The sequence below is a fragment of the Biomphalaria glabrata genome, chromosome 6 (assembly GCF_947242115.1).
Source record: "Biomphalaria glabrata chromosome 6, xgBioGlab47.1, whole genome shotgun sequence".
Taxonomy (NCBI): domain Eukaryota; kingdom Metazoa; phylum Mollusca; class Gastropoda; family Planorbidae; genus Biomphalaria; species Biomphalaria glabrata.
Window position 1 is genome coordinate 49,982,875 of NC_074716.1, and position 15,551 is coordinate 49,998,425.

Here is a 15,551-nt window from a genome sequence, read left to right on the forward strand (position 1 = left end):
CAAATATGTTACATTTGAAGACATTTTAGCTATTCTGTATTGTACTGTTTCAGCGGATAGTGGTAAATCTTTTTATTTATATTTCAAGGTTTCTGGTTAGTTGTTTAAATCACGAAACAGTTCTCCAGATGGACGTAGGAAGCAGTCTTTGACATATATTCACCATCTGTAAATGGTTTGTCTTTTTGTGCAATTTCTATGTGGTACCGCAAGGCTTGCCAGATTAGCATTACTTGTAGATTGCTTCTAACTTTGAGAAGATAATTCGCTTCTTACTCATTTACTTGAAACAACAAACTATACGTCACAGTCAAAGCACGTGGTTAAGATGCCAATTCATCTTGCGTCAAAGCGAATTAAAACCGACGGACTGACAACAATGACGACGCGTGTAATGGGGGAGGGGTGTGGTGAAAAGCGAGTTCAAGTGGCTGAGAGATAGAATCGGTGCCTTATCCTCGTTAAACGATTCACAACTACTTAAAAAAAAAGTATCGATAAAATAAATAATATTTGCGTATGAGACTAAAGAGCCGCATGTGGCTCGCGAGCCGCAGGTTGCCGACCCCGGGACTAGATAACACCCTTAGTAAAATCACTAAATTTAGAAAGCCTTCAGGACAGAAGACTCAAAAGTAAAGTAGCAATTATACATAAAACACTGAACCATAATCTTCAAATACAAAATTTAATAAAATACTCGGAAAGACACAGAAATAAAGGCACATTCCTCGTCCCATATGCTAGGACACATTTGTACAAATACTCCTTCTTCCCTAGTGCTATTAGAGCATGGAATGGGTTGCCTGAGCTAGCAAGGAAAACCAGTGACTTGGCAGAATTTAAGTCATTGGTTAACATGCATGACTAAATGCATGACGCGTAGGACCTAATCATCTTCTTTTTTGAAGTAACATCTGTATAAGATAAGATAAGAAAAAGTAACCGTTATCCTAGTTTTTGGAATAAGAAATGTGCCTTAGTCATTGTGTATGAGTTTTCTTTTTATTAAGATGGTTTTGTGTTTGTTGAAGTGTTATTGGTACATTACTTTTTTAGACTTCTTTCCTGAAGTGCCTTTAAGTATTATTCACAAGTATATCTAAGTTTCTTTTCCTAAAGTGTCTTTAAGTATTATTTAGACGTATATCTAAGTTGAGAGTCCTGGAGTGTATTTAAGTATTATCCGCAAGTATATCTAGGTTTAGTGTCCTGAAATGTCATTTTAAGTATAGCCGACATCAAATTTCCGAATCCCTTTATTTATTGCAAGGGTCATTTAACAAAAACCGTCCAATTTTTTTTTTTTTTTAACTGGAACATTATCTACCTATTAGTGGCTCATTAGTTTACTTCCCCCTTTTAGACCTTGCGATCTAGAGGGCAGAAGATGTGAAGGCCATCTGTCTCTATGGCCGACTGTTAATGAGGATGATGTGGCTAACACAACGACCAACCGCCTTGACTTTCCCCAACTAATGCCCGGCACACGTTAGAGTCGGGTAGACTCAAGGGCCTACGAAATTCAAAATCCCAGTCTTCGCCGAGATTCGAACCAGGCACCTCCCGGTTTGGAAGCCAAGCGCTTTACTTCTCAGCCGCCAAGCCCCGCGATACGTATGTTACTTCGAAAAAAAACTTGTATTAAAAGTGTATGCACCTTTCAGGTTTTCTGTTTCGTTACTGATTAAGCACATATTACACCAGGCAAATTACGGCAAACATACCCACGGGGGCCAACCTTTGTTCTAAAGCTACGATGATAGTATATAGATTGACAGGGTACTCCAAGTTGTCACCTACAATGATCGTATTGATCAAAGTGATGAACAGAGATCTATACAGATCGATCTGATCAACTATTGAGCTCCCAAGTTCAATGTAATAAAATAATGAATTCTGCAGATCGGCTTGAAAGGGGGGGGGGGAACTGCTAATGTGTTGAATCGATTCGATGTTCAGGGAATGAATCACTCATCTGTTTGATAGAAGAAGTGATGCCACACCGTGTGTGTGGGGAGAGTCAAGTCATCAAGAGTGAATCATACAGCTCTGTTGGGCATACAGAAAACCCGTCGGGGGGGGGGGGGTAAATAGTGGGGAGTCTTTACGGCCTTAGACTTGAGGAGGGTGATAGAGAGATACGAGAAAGAAAGAAAACACACACACACACACACCTACCAAAAGAGTGTGAGGATGAATCGATAAGAACTCTAGCAACAACCAAAGCATAGTAGTGGGGGATGAGAAAAAAAAAGAAACAACATGTTGACAATGGACGCAGCAGCCAGCAGGCCTTCACGAGTGGTGGAATCTTTGCGGCCTTATCGATTCGGGGTTTGGTGCGGCCCCCCCCCCCCCCCCCCGTCTCTGACTGCTGGCTGTCAAGAGTTCACGGACTTGGCTGATTGATAACTTTAGACTTTGGTTACGTGTGCTGTTGTTGTTTTCATAATCAACCGACGTTGAGAGGACAGACAGGAGGCAGAAACACATTTAGTTGGGGGGAAAAATCGCTTCGATGGAACCATAATATCAGGTGTACCTATTAAACAAAATAGGCTACCCGTTCTATAAAGAGAATGACAAAGTTATTACTCAAACTTTAATTATTAAAAACTTTTTCTACATTAGAATCTCCTACAATTAATAAATATCACAAAATTTTAAAACGTTGTTTTAAAAATGGTTTACATGTGCGTGCATACAAAACAGGCTCAGTACACTAAACCATGTTATTTATAGCATAGTAAATATATGCTCATTAATATTACCACTTCCATAACATACGGAATGCGCTTTAGTCCGAAATCTTTCTAGAACATTCTGAACTACTAAATAGAAGAGTTGGGGGTATCAGAGAATTTTTAGGCGCTGAGAAAAAAACCATCTCGAGCAGAATCTCGTCTTGTAAAAGCCTGGCTTCTAATAGGGTTTGTACTCAAACACTTCATTTCTGCAGCCATATGTTTTAAGTGAAACCTCTTCATCCTCCATTGCTTAACCATAAATAGCGTTAAAAGAGGCGCGGTGGCGGAGTAGTAAACGCTTGGCTTCCGGATAAGGGATCCCGGGTTCGAATTATAGGATTTTTAAATTTTGGAATATTTAGAGTTATGTAAATTTGATATTATATTTACGAACCGAACACTGGGCGCAATAATAATGATACAAAGATATTGACTAGATAGACTAATTAAAAAAGCATCATGTATCACTCCAAGACAGCCAACATCTCTTGAAGAACTTTGTCTTTCCAAAACACTAAAATTCTTACAACAATCTGCACCCGTTAAATAATTACATCAGATATGGACGAAGTGGTCGACTCCTCTCCATGACGTCTAGGGTCAAATATGTTAAAAAACTCCTTTATGGCACCTTTAGGGTGTTTCAAAGTCACTTTTCGTCACCGAGAAGTACATTACATAGAAGCCTAATTCATAAAGCGCTGGTCGTGTGTGTGTGTGCGCGTTTGTGGATGTTCGTGTCTGCATCTATTTGCTATTATTACAGTAAAATTATAGCTTATATAAAGCGCTACTTTCATGCTTATATAAAGCTCAGAGCGCTTTGGTCCAAACTTATTTGGGAGAAGGTTTTCGTGCTGCCTTTAGGCGCTCAGTAAACACAACTAAGATCGAGTCGAGTGTCGAACCTCGAGGCCCCTTCATAGGTAGCCAAACCAAGCCATGTTCAACCGTGCTTAGCCTCTCTACCACGCTTCCCTACTTCTAGTAGTCAGTAATAATACTGAGATAGACTACTGTAGTCAAACTGAATTTCCATTTGTCTGGGCCAATAAAATTATCTTATCTTCATATCTTGTTAGAACATAACATACTTAATCCCTCAAATAACATACTTAATCCCTCAATTACCAAAACGGATACGTTCACAAGCAGTTGTCACTAAGAAAAACCTAAAAATACTTCTGACTATATCAATAGAATTGCCCAAGAAGACGCCTCTCGATCAACTAGCTTTGTATTTCATTTCCATTCCCAGTCCTAGTTTTTAGTTTCGTCACTTTCGCTAAGAGTCAGTGCTATGAATAAACCAAAGTAAACAAATCCCAAATTTACGCGCCAAATCTAATATTAACTCCTAAACATTATCGTTTAGTAATGTCGATGTTAGTTAAGAGTGCATTCCAAGTTTTTACCAAGAGATGACCAAAAACACAATGATCGGTTACAATTTAGTGATTAATTGTTCAATTTACATTTTAACGACACAAATTACAAATCGATTGTTTTTTTCTGTTTTCCGCCATAATGTCAGGGTTTTATTGTGTTCTTGGTGTCAATTCAATTTAGATGACATAATATTGTCAGTCTTAGTTAGAAGCTATTTGTAAGTTAATTAAAATGTTAAGGACCCCCCTTTCCGATCACGCGATCTATGGGGCAGACGATGTAAAGGTCATCTGTTTCTGTGGCCCACGGTTAACTTCCTTTTCCCCAACTAATGTCAAGTACGCATTAGAACTGGGTGGTCTCAGAGGCGCTTAAAGAACACTACATTTAAAACCGCAGTCTTCATCAGGATTCGAACCCGGGACCCCCAGTTTACCATTCAGACACCACGCCTCCATCAGTAAGCCTTACCTCATCTTAATTTAACTCTATTTGCGCACGGGGAGAAGTAGTTTGTTTAGACTTGGCAGGAGAATGTATCTCTGAAGCTCAGAATGCTGGAATACGTTTACCCCCTGGAAGCGTCACTAGTAAAAGCTTGAGAAACACTGGTATAAACACTAAGACTAAGACTGCTTTATTGATCTTTATGGAAATTTGTGGCGATTACAGGGGACTCCCTTCTCATAAAAAAACACATAACATAATTCACTTACATAGAACAGACCCAATCTACTGGTATCCAAACTTCTAATATATAGGTGGCATTGTCGTCACTTGGTCTTAGGTTGATTTGATTTGATTTTGATTTTAGGCACATCGACACATTTTAGGCCATGTCGTGCCTGCAGTCCCTTAAGGACTACTCTCTCTCTCTCTACATAACAAGGGCTAAATTCTATACAGTTATTGTAGTGAGTTTGTACCAAAAATTATAACTAAAGTCTACTACATTTATTTCATTTGATCACAAGTTGATTTTGTTTATATTATAAATAAAGCTCTATTTAGTCTTGTACACCAAAGGAAGTTATTCAAGTTATTTGAAGTTTTATTAGTTAAGATATAGTCCGCCTACAACGCAGTTTGGTGCTACAAGTCAACGACCGGTAATAATATAAGCATACAATAAAAGATCAAGCATTAAACGGTTTCTGTTCGAGTTCTTCTAAAGAATATCGAAACGTTTTTAAACAAGCTCCATTCATTTGTTTGATTTTTCACTTCAGTTTTACACAACCTGTGAGAAGCAGAAGTTTGTTTGGTTGCAATGACCAGAGAAACAGGCTTGACGCCATACCAGATATTATACCGTGCCTAATATAAGGAGGTTATGCTCAATACCATGAAAATCATCTAATTTTTTATCATTTGTATAGATATCTCAATCTATACTTGAAAATAAGTTCTATACTTTAACAAAATGTTTAATTTAGAATATGGTTGTTGTTGTTTTTTTCATTTACACAAAAAACAAACCCTCTTTAAAAAAAAAGAAGCAAAGTACTAAATACTTTGAATGTACTAATTGTTCCGTTTAGGAGAAAGTTTGAGAACCACTGAGTTTATACAGTGTATTTGGATAGTTCAGTTTAGAGATTGTGTTTCTTTGGAAATAAATACTGCAAACATTGTTTTTAGCCACGGTAAAAGTAGTGACGTAGTCAGACGAATGACGTTGCAGTATACGGGTATATGACAGGAGAAGACTATGGCTAGGGCTTGTAGAAAGATGTATAGTGAATAGACTGCTAATAAAAAGGATGGATAGATAGACAAGACGGTCATCCCCATCTGTAAATAAGCATCAGTTGAAGTCTTCACATGTTCTATTTAATTGTTGTCTCCCTTGGATGTGTTCAGACTAGCGTTTAAAAGAGGTGAACTAGTCTCAAACAGACAACACACATAATCCAAGCCAGGACAACAATAATAGATCTACTCATTGACTTAGCAGCGCAAGACACTTGATAGCGATAGAGTTTAACTAACGGTAACCATTGTGGCCAATGAATGTCATAAGATGTACAATTAAAAGTACTGCTAAAGCAGCAGAGAAATTATCCCAGATTTTTTTCTTGTCTCAGCTCAAACTACGCTTTTTTTGTTGTCTTAATTCACTTATTTGTTATAGCATCCCAGCATGCTTAGACTCGGTGTTAAATAGAAATGACACCTTTAAAAAAACAAAACAAAACAAAAACCGAGCAGCGCTGTGAAATAACCTGGTGTTAAATTGAAGCCTCGAACTCACGTGTTTTCCAGAGCAGTGCTGCGAAATTTCTCGAAGTTTAAATAGAGGCTTTGGTGTTTGAACGTGTGACCAGGTTGCCATTCGCTTTGGAAGTCGATACTTTATCAGCCCCTGACCAAACAGTCCCAGCTATCTCAATGTTCCAAGCTTCAACAAACAAACATTTTTTTTATTTTATTTCCCCCAGATTATAAAAACTGAAAATAACAAAAGGAACTGATTTTTTTTTTTTAAAAAAAAAGCTCTGCGGGAGCCCATCACCAAGACAAAAATACTAGAAAACAAAAAAAATGGTTCAGCTAAGTCGTCTGCTAACATCGGAGTTTGGTGGGGAGTAACTCTAGCCGGATGTGACGTTACACTTTTTAAACACGATGCTTCATACTTGTCGGACACATTACGTTTCGGAAGATGACATTAATGGAGGAGTCTCTGTCGAATTATTTAAAAACAACGCACGTACATATTAAAAAAAAACAACAACTAACTCAGATACACAAGTGAGGAACAAACTACGGCCCGGAGGACACATTTGGCCCCGACGTGATATTATCCTGCCCTTGGAAACTTTAGCCCACCAAACATAATAAAGCAACAGGGGCTCGGCCCTATTGAATTCGACGAATTATTTTTTTTTAGAGTTCCTCTTGCTTGCAAACTCTTCATGGGCGGAACCTAAAACCTGAATGGGTGGAAACGGATCTCGAAAACGGCTCGCATTTAAAATAGTGAAATAGTATCAGACAGCACACAAAATCCAAGCCAGGACAACAATATAGATCTACTTATTGATCTAGTACCGCAAGAAACATGATAATGATAGAGCTCATAGAAATTTGAAAGTTTAGGTATATCTTTAGGGAAAAAAAAAATTACAAGCTGATTGGTGACACAGGTAAAACTATGGTTTGACCGATATAATGGTTCAAAATAGAATCATCTAAAAAATTGATTACTAGCTGATTGATCACCGAGGTAAAACTATGGTTTGACCGATATAATGGTTCAAAATAGAATCATCTAAAAAAAAGTGATTGCTAGCTGATTGGTCACCGAGGTAAAACTATGGTTTAACCGATATAATGGCTCAAAATAGAATCATCTAAAAAAATCGTATTAGGTCCTGAGGTCTATATCTTGAACACACGTCAGTTGTAATTCCCTCATATATTCAGTAAAAAGATAAATAATACGTAGAGGTCTAGGAACATTTTTTCACAGCGTCTTGTGCAGAAACCATTAGCCGGACGAACTAGATCCAGTAGTCTATCATAGACTTCCGTCTTTTTATCTTTCCAACTTTGGATCTGTACCACCAAACTAGAATCTTCTATACCATATGACTAGATCCAGTGTTGTAGTCAAGATTACTACCTTTACAAAAGGTTAGGTCAACTCTGGTCAAAAGTTCGTACACGTTATTTCTCCCACACCCATTCTCGGAGCAAGTTGAAACATGAAACAATTGTTTATTGTACCTAACAAAACATGAATCAATTAAAAAATTAACCAATTAATTATTGGTAATTAATATTTTTTGTTTAGATATCGGGAAAACCGAAAAATAACTTCTACAAAATTGAGAGATGTTGTTGTAAGTGCGGAGTTCTTTCCCTTAGATAAGCTTTTTTTTTTTTTAAAGGATTTTAAAAAAATTTTACTTCTTTAATGTTTCCAAATTTGTGTCCGTATTACAAAAATTAGAATCTTCTGTACCATATCTCTAACAAGATTCAGTATTAAGAATGGTGTTTTTAAATATTTTTTTTTTGTTTTTATTTTTGATGTAGCCAGCTCGTGTGTTAAAAATACATCTGACCACCAGAGCAAATCAAAGCTAGCCCGTCACTGAGATACACAAGCACAATACTTAAGGCAGCAGCCTACAGTTCTTTGCAAACCGTCCCTGCTGCTAATTTGTTTAAAAAAAAAAAAGGTTATTTGATTGGATGGAGTTTGGTAAACTTTGGAAAGCTGTGTGTGTAGTAGTAGAGTCACACAGCACATCATCATCAAACTCCATTTAAGTGAAGAGCTTAAGAAACTCAAATACTCTATTTGCTAAAAGACTTGGACGAAACCGTGCGGTTGTGATTAACTCTTTCTCTCCGTAATTATTTACCACATTCTGGTGGAATCAACGTTGGTATCGTCAGTTAGGAGAGAAAAAGTTAAGCACTATGTCACCATACAGGACAAGAGCAGGTCACTGATGTTAGAAGACTGCATTTTAAGACCAAATATTTTCGAAGAATAAAAAAAACAGCATTTAACAAAAAAAATTAAACTTAGGTCTAAGTATTTGCACTAAATCAATGAACAAAGTGAAAAGTCTTACTCCAAATGTATGATAGCAAGAAGTCGTTATTGTTAATCCATGTCGTGGCCTGAAACTATTTGCAAGAAGTCGTTTTGTTTTAGTTTGTGTGATGGCCTGAAACTATTTGCAAGAAGTCGTTTTGTTTTAGTTTGTGTGATGGCCTGAAACTATTTGCAAGAAGTCGTTTCTTTTTAGTTTGTGTGATGGCCTGAAACTATTTGCAAGAAGTCGTTTCTTTTTAGTTTGTGTGATGGCCTGAAACTATTTGCAAGAAGTCGTTTCTTTTTAGTTTGTGTGATGGCCTGAAACTATTTGCAAGAAGTCGTTTTGTTTTAGTTTGTGTGATGGCCTGAAACTATTTGCAAGAAGTCGTTTTGTTTTAGTTTGTGTCATGGCCTGAAACTATTTGCAAGAAGTCGTTTTGTTTTAGTTTGTGTGATGGCCTGAAACTATTTGCAAGAAGTCGTTTTGTTTTAGTTTGTGTGATGGCCTGAAACTATTTGCAAGAAGTCGTTTTGTTTTAGTTTGTGTGATGGCCTGAAACTATTTGCAAGAAGTCGTTTTGTTTTAGTTTGTGTGATGGCCTGAAACTATTTGCAAGAAGTCGTTTTGTTTGTCTGTGTGAAGCTGGTTTCTCAAATTGCCGTCTAAAGTAAAGCTCTTTAGATTTATCGTTCACAAATTAAGATTTATTGTAAGCTACTTGAAAGTTTCGTTTTGTAGACAAATCTCCAGTCACCGGTAGAGGAAATAAATGTTGTGTATCGTCAAGTGTGATTAGGAACTCTAGCAAGAGGAGGTGGCGTGTGGGATTAGCAGTAAAGCGTTTGACTTCCGAGCCGAGAGGCCCCGGGTTCGATTTTCGGTGAAGACTGGGATTTTTTAAATTTCGGGATTTTAAGGACACCCAACTGTAATGGGTTCCTGACATTAGCTGGGGAAAGTAAAGGCGGTTGGTCGTTGTGCTGGCCACATGACACCCTTGTTAACCGTAGGCCACAGAAACAAATGACCTTTACATCATCTGACCTAAAGACCACAAGGTCTGAAAGGGGTACTTTACATTAACCATTGAACCCAACATATGACCTTAACATCATCTGCCCTATACATCGCAAGGTCTGAAAGGGAACTTTACTTAAACTTGATCCGAGAAAGAAAAGTGGGAGAAATAACGTGTACAAGATTCCACCCAGACAGACAGGAATTTTGTTATCAGCTTTTTAAAACACAAAATAATTAGAGACTTCATTCTTATACTAGTGCGTATACAAATCAGACTGATGCACTCCCTGGTCATGGCCACATTTTTATATGCTTGTGAGTCTTGGACGCTGACTGCAGAGCTGGAGATGAGGATCCTAACAATGGAATTGAGATGCTACAGATGGATCCTAGGTATCACATTTAAAGACCGCATCACAAACCAAGAGATTAGAGACAGGGTTACTGCAGCGATCGGACCCCATGATGACCTGCTAACTATAGTAAAAACAACGCAAGTTTAAAATCTAGGGCCATATTACAAGATCTTCGGGGCTCGCAAAGACCTTCCTTCAGGGAACAGTACCAGGAAAAAGCAGAAGAGACAGACAGAGAAAGCGATGGGAGGACAACAAAAAAGAATGGACGGGCCTGCCATTGAAAGAGGTTCTAAAAGACAGAGAGAAATGGAGAAAGACGCTCGACAAATCTTGCATGGTACCCCAACGATCCAACAGACTAAAGGATATGTAAAGGTTAAGGTGTATAACTTTTATGTTAGTTAAGGGCTGTAAGTCAATCATTAAAAAATCTTCACCTGGATTCGAACTCGAGAACCCCGTGTTCGGAAGCCAAGCGCTTTACCACTCAGCCACCCCGACCTCCGTTATCGGATATATCATGTAATATCTATCTTGAGTAGCGAGTGGTTCTGTTGGCGTGTACACGGTGACGCTATGCTATTACGAAATAATGATACGGGCGAGATGTCATCAAGCTTTTGCTCATCGCTCGGCCAAGATAAATGCTCGACAACTAAAGGCTAGGAGCGACACGACGGGGGAACAAGATGGATGGCTTTATTTTTGGTTTCCCGTGGCCGCATCCATCATTTTCATTGACTCGGACATGCTCCTGCCGGAGATTGGCTAGAGGTTTAAACGGTCTAACCCTAACACTAACCCCTAACTGTGTAGCATGAAAGCACTTTTAGGAATGTCACAAAATGTTGCCATCTATAGAGGCAGATGATGTAAAAGGTAATCTGTTTCTGTTGTCCACGGTTAACGAGGGTGTCATGTGGCCAACACAACGAGCTACTGCCTTTACATTTCCCCAACTAATGTCAGGTACATTAGAGCTGGCTGGACTCAGAGGCACCAAAAGATCTCGAAATAAAAAATCAGTCTTCACCAGGATTTGGAAGCCAAGCGCTTTACCGCTCAGCCACCGCGCCTTCCTTTACAATACCTTAAAAATGTTTTATTCTTAATAAAATATCAATATACACGAAAAGCTGGGCTGGTTCTGTCATACACTAAGACAGTGTTCCCCAAACTGTGTTCCACCAAAACCAGGTGTTCCGCGAGGCGTCAATAGGTGTTCCGCGAGGCGTCAATAGGTGTTCCGCGAGGCGTCAATAGGTGTTCCGCGAGGCGTCAAAAGGTGTTCCGCGAGGCGTCAAAAGGTGTTCCGCGAGGCGTGAATAGGTGTTCCGCGAGGCGTGAATAGGTGTTCCGCGAGGCGTGAATAGGTGTTCCGCAAGGCATCAATAGGTGTTCCGCGAGGCGTGAATAGGTGTTCCGCGAGGCGTCAATAGGTGTTCCGCGAGGCGTCAATAGGTGTTCGAAGAACAACTGGAAAAATTAGCTAGTAGGCCAGCACGTGAATTAACCTCTCTTAAAAATAAGCAAAGTGTCCCGCTAAATACTCAGAATGTGCGAGGTGTTCCGTTAACTCTTTCTCTCCTTATCGACGATACCATCGTTGATTTTGACCTCATTAAATTAAAATAAAACTTGACTTTGAATTATATAAAAAGAGCATGCATTTCCCTTTAATTCTATACCAAATACAACATTTTCTGATGACAAACAACAAAGCTATTGAAGCCCCAATCATAACAGGGAAGTGAAATAGTAATGATCGAAATGAATAATGCCTTCAAAACGTGGAAAAATAATTTCGGAGAGAAAGAGTTAAAGAAAATGTTTGGGAAACCCTGCCCTAAGACGTGACTCATTGTCGAAATCCATCCTTCAAGGTACAATGGACAAAGCAAGGGAGAAAGGGTCGTCCTAAGAAAAGCTGGCTGGACAACGTACAAGAAGGGACCGGCCTCTCCCTTGATATCCTGATATTCTCCTAAGGGCAGCCGCTGACAGGAAAGAGTGAACGGAATGGAGCTTGTCACGCTAACCGTCACAGCACATCAGCGACCTCTATGACGAAAGTCAAGGGCCAGGTGATGATGCCTTTACGGGTGCTTAGCTCTACTTTAACCATTAAATGTTGGACATTTGTAAAAAGCCCTAAATATCTTCGTATCTGCAATGCAAACAAAAAAGGTTGAGAAATAACTAAACATTTAAAATGAGCTTCCCAAAGGATGAATACGTTAGAAACCAATATGTCCAAAATTTTGCTATCTATATTGTTGTAACTTAAGTTAGAAACCAATATGTCCAAAATTTTGCTATCTATATTGTTGTAACTTAAGTTAGAAACCAATATGTCCAAAATGTTGCTATCTATATTGTTGTAACTTAAGTTAGAAACCAATATGTCCAAAATTTTGCTATCTATATTGTTGTAACTTAAGTTAGAAACCAATATGTCCAAAATTTTGCTATCTATATTGTTGTAACTTAAGTTAGAAACCAATATGTCCAAAATTTTGCTATCTATATTGTTGTAACTTAAGTTAGAAACCAATATGTCCAAAATTTTGCTATCTATATTGTTGTAACTTAAGTTAGAAACCAATATGTCCAAAATTTTGCTATCTATATTGTTGTAACTTAAGTTAGAAACCAATATGTCCAAAATTTTGCTATCTATATTGTTGTAACTTAAGTTAGAAACCAATATGTCCAAAATTTTGCTATCTATATTGTTGTAACTTAGTTAGAAACCAATATGTCCAAAATTTTGCTATCTATATTTTTGTAATTTAAGGGAGGCAACTCAACGAACAGACAGGAGGCAATAATAATAATAATGATGTATATATTATATAAGCTATCAACAAATAGTTAAAGACGTCCGCTATCAAGTCACAGGGAGTAACGTCTTGAGTCCTAATTAATACCAGCACACAGAACAGACCACCGACACACTTCCCAGTGTCGCTCCAGGTCTCCCACACAGTTTCCTAGTATCACACAGGACAGCACTCAGCACCAGACTGTTCAGACTCCCATAACTTCAAACCGGATCTACAACAGTTCCTCTTCCTGTCTAAACATGTCTTATACTGCTTGTGTTCAATGGTGCTCTCATGCGCACCATCAGTGTGGAGCGGGAGCGGAGTTACAACATTATTATAAGCGAATGACTCGTTCATTCATTCGTATATGTTTGAATCAGAGATCTCAACATCTACCTAACAGACTCGCGTGAAATTTCGTACACAGGTTGTTGTTTTTTTTTTACATCTTTAGAAGAGCTTGCTAAGAAAAGGTTTCGACTGATTCGCAGACTCAACGCCGCAACTCGAGAAAAAAAAAACGCAAGCTTTCAACTTTGTATTTTATTTTCAGTATTTCCCCATAAGGCCACATTCTATAGCGGGTTCGAATCCTGGTGAAGACAAGGATTTTTTTTATTTCGGGATCACAAAAAAGGCCAACCAGCTCTAATGGGTACCTGTGGAAAAGTAAAGGCGGTTGGTTGTTGTGCTGGCCATATGACACCCTCGTTAGCCGTGGGCCACAGAAACAGATGAACTTTATATCATCTACCCTATAGATTGCAAAGTCTGAAAGGGGAACTTTTACTATATAAATACAAATGTTAAATAACATAAAAAAGACTTCCTGTAGTTTTATTTATTTTTAAGCATATATATTCTATTTTGTTCCTTGTTATGAAAATTATATGCTGTATCGGTTGTCGTTCTTATGTTTACACGTGCTTGTAACTCGTCCGTAAGAATGTGTTCACGAAATGTGTGTTGTGTATTAAAACCATACTTGAACGGACATGGTTTTTGACTGTTATCAGTATGTACACACACAATTTAATAGGAAATAGGAAAATAGGAAATAGCTGCATGAATGTGTGTGTGTGTAATAAGTTTAGACAAACAACATGAAATGAATAATTCTTTGGTCCGTAACTCACTATTGTCGACAATTAAAAAAATTTTTTAAAAAAAATTTTAGCCTTTTTACCAATCTAGTTGCTAGCACCCCCCAGCAAGCGGAATAACTCAACCATTTTCATATAGGAAAATAATAAAAAGGACGAAGCGATGTTACAATGGTGATTCCCCGAGGCACTCGCCTTTGGTGTCGTACGTAGAACCGGCCCAGTTCAGCACTGAATTAACTCTATCTCTCCTAACTGACGATACCAGCGTTGATTCCACCAGAATGTGGTAGATAATTACGGAGAGGAAAGAGTTAAGAACCTCGCCAAACAAATTAGATATAGGCTGGAGGGAGGGATGTTGGTTGGTACTCTCTTTACGAGCTATACCCTCCTCCTCAACACGCACGCACGCACAGACAAACAAATCTCCACTATGAAAATGTAAACGATAACTAAATAGATAAATGAGCCTACTTTATCGGTCCGGTCCGTAATTAGTGAGACTGTGAGACTCTAGAGTGGACGTTTCTGTTAACTCCAAAAGTGAAACCCCGAGGACGTTACAAGACACTATTTCCCTGACAGCAGCACGCGGCTGAACTACAAGACTCGGGCGAGTACACATCGCACGCCACCGCCCCACACGGGTGATGGTATCACACACACACACCAATCGAGCCTCAGCCCAATGTCCATGTTAGAAAGGGGGGACCGCCCCCGTGTCTTGGAGAGAGACAAACGCAGGCAGGTGATCCTAGCACTAACGGCGGCAGAAGAGGCGCGCTCGTAGATCGATGTCCACCTCTCTCTTTCTCTCTCTCTCCCTCTCTTCAACTCACCCCTTGTCTTATTCCTCTTGGCCGAATCAATGGAGATCTGGGATATAATTGGTCATTGTCGCAATTAAAATGGGCACCGGTCAATCCTGGTGGAAAGAAGTCGAGATGACCCGTAATTGGACCATTAGTCGCTCTCGCAAAGCCGTAAACGACTAAGCCCTAAGCGTAGCGGCCATTTATTTGGTTAACAGTTTAGCATATACGCTCGTTGAATGAAGTTAAAAGCCGAGGAGAAATAGATCTAATCATACAATAAAAAAAAAAGTGGAGACAATCTGAACCATGATACATCAACAGGTTACGCGAAGTTTTCTGGCGCAACCGTATTGGTGCGATTGTATTTTTGTCGCAGCCGTTTTGGCGCGAGAAGATCTGACGACAATTTATAAATCACAAATCTTTTTATAATGAGCATTTTTTTTCACTATACTAAATTATAGTATTTATGGTATACATTCAACCCCTCCACACACACACACACACACAAATACCCCTTTAAAAAGTTTTGTAAGAACTTTGACTATTTCATGAATGCATATTGCGAAGTATGGTCAACAAGCTTAAGACCCTCAAAATAAAACAAAAAGTTGCCCAACTCTATGAAAGTATTACTATTTCATGGATCTATGTCATATAACCATGTTTACATGAGACAAGATCGTAAGGACCTAGATCTTATTTTAAGAACTACACTTTGCAAA

At 38.7% G+C, this 15,551-nt stretch overlaps 1 protein-coding gene across 2 annotated transcripts in view; it reads right to left on the minus strand.

Annotated features, from left to right (window-relative positions):
- Nucleotides 1-14,699, minus strand: part of LOC106060626 (tubby-related protein 4-like) — a 141,245-nt gene extending 126,546 nt beyond the window's left edge. For both annotated transcript variants that reach the window (XM_056032842.1, XM_056032840.1), the window contains exon 1: nt 14,486-14,699. The gene's annotated coding sequence lies outside the window, so the exon portion shown is untranslated. The remainder of the gene's footprint in view (nt 1-14,485) is intronic.
- Nucleotides 14,700-15,551: the final 852 nt, after the last annotated feature.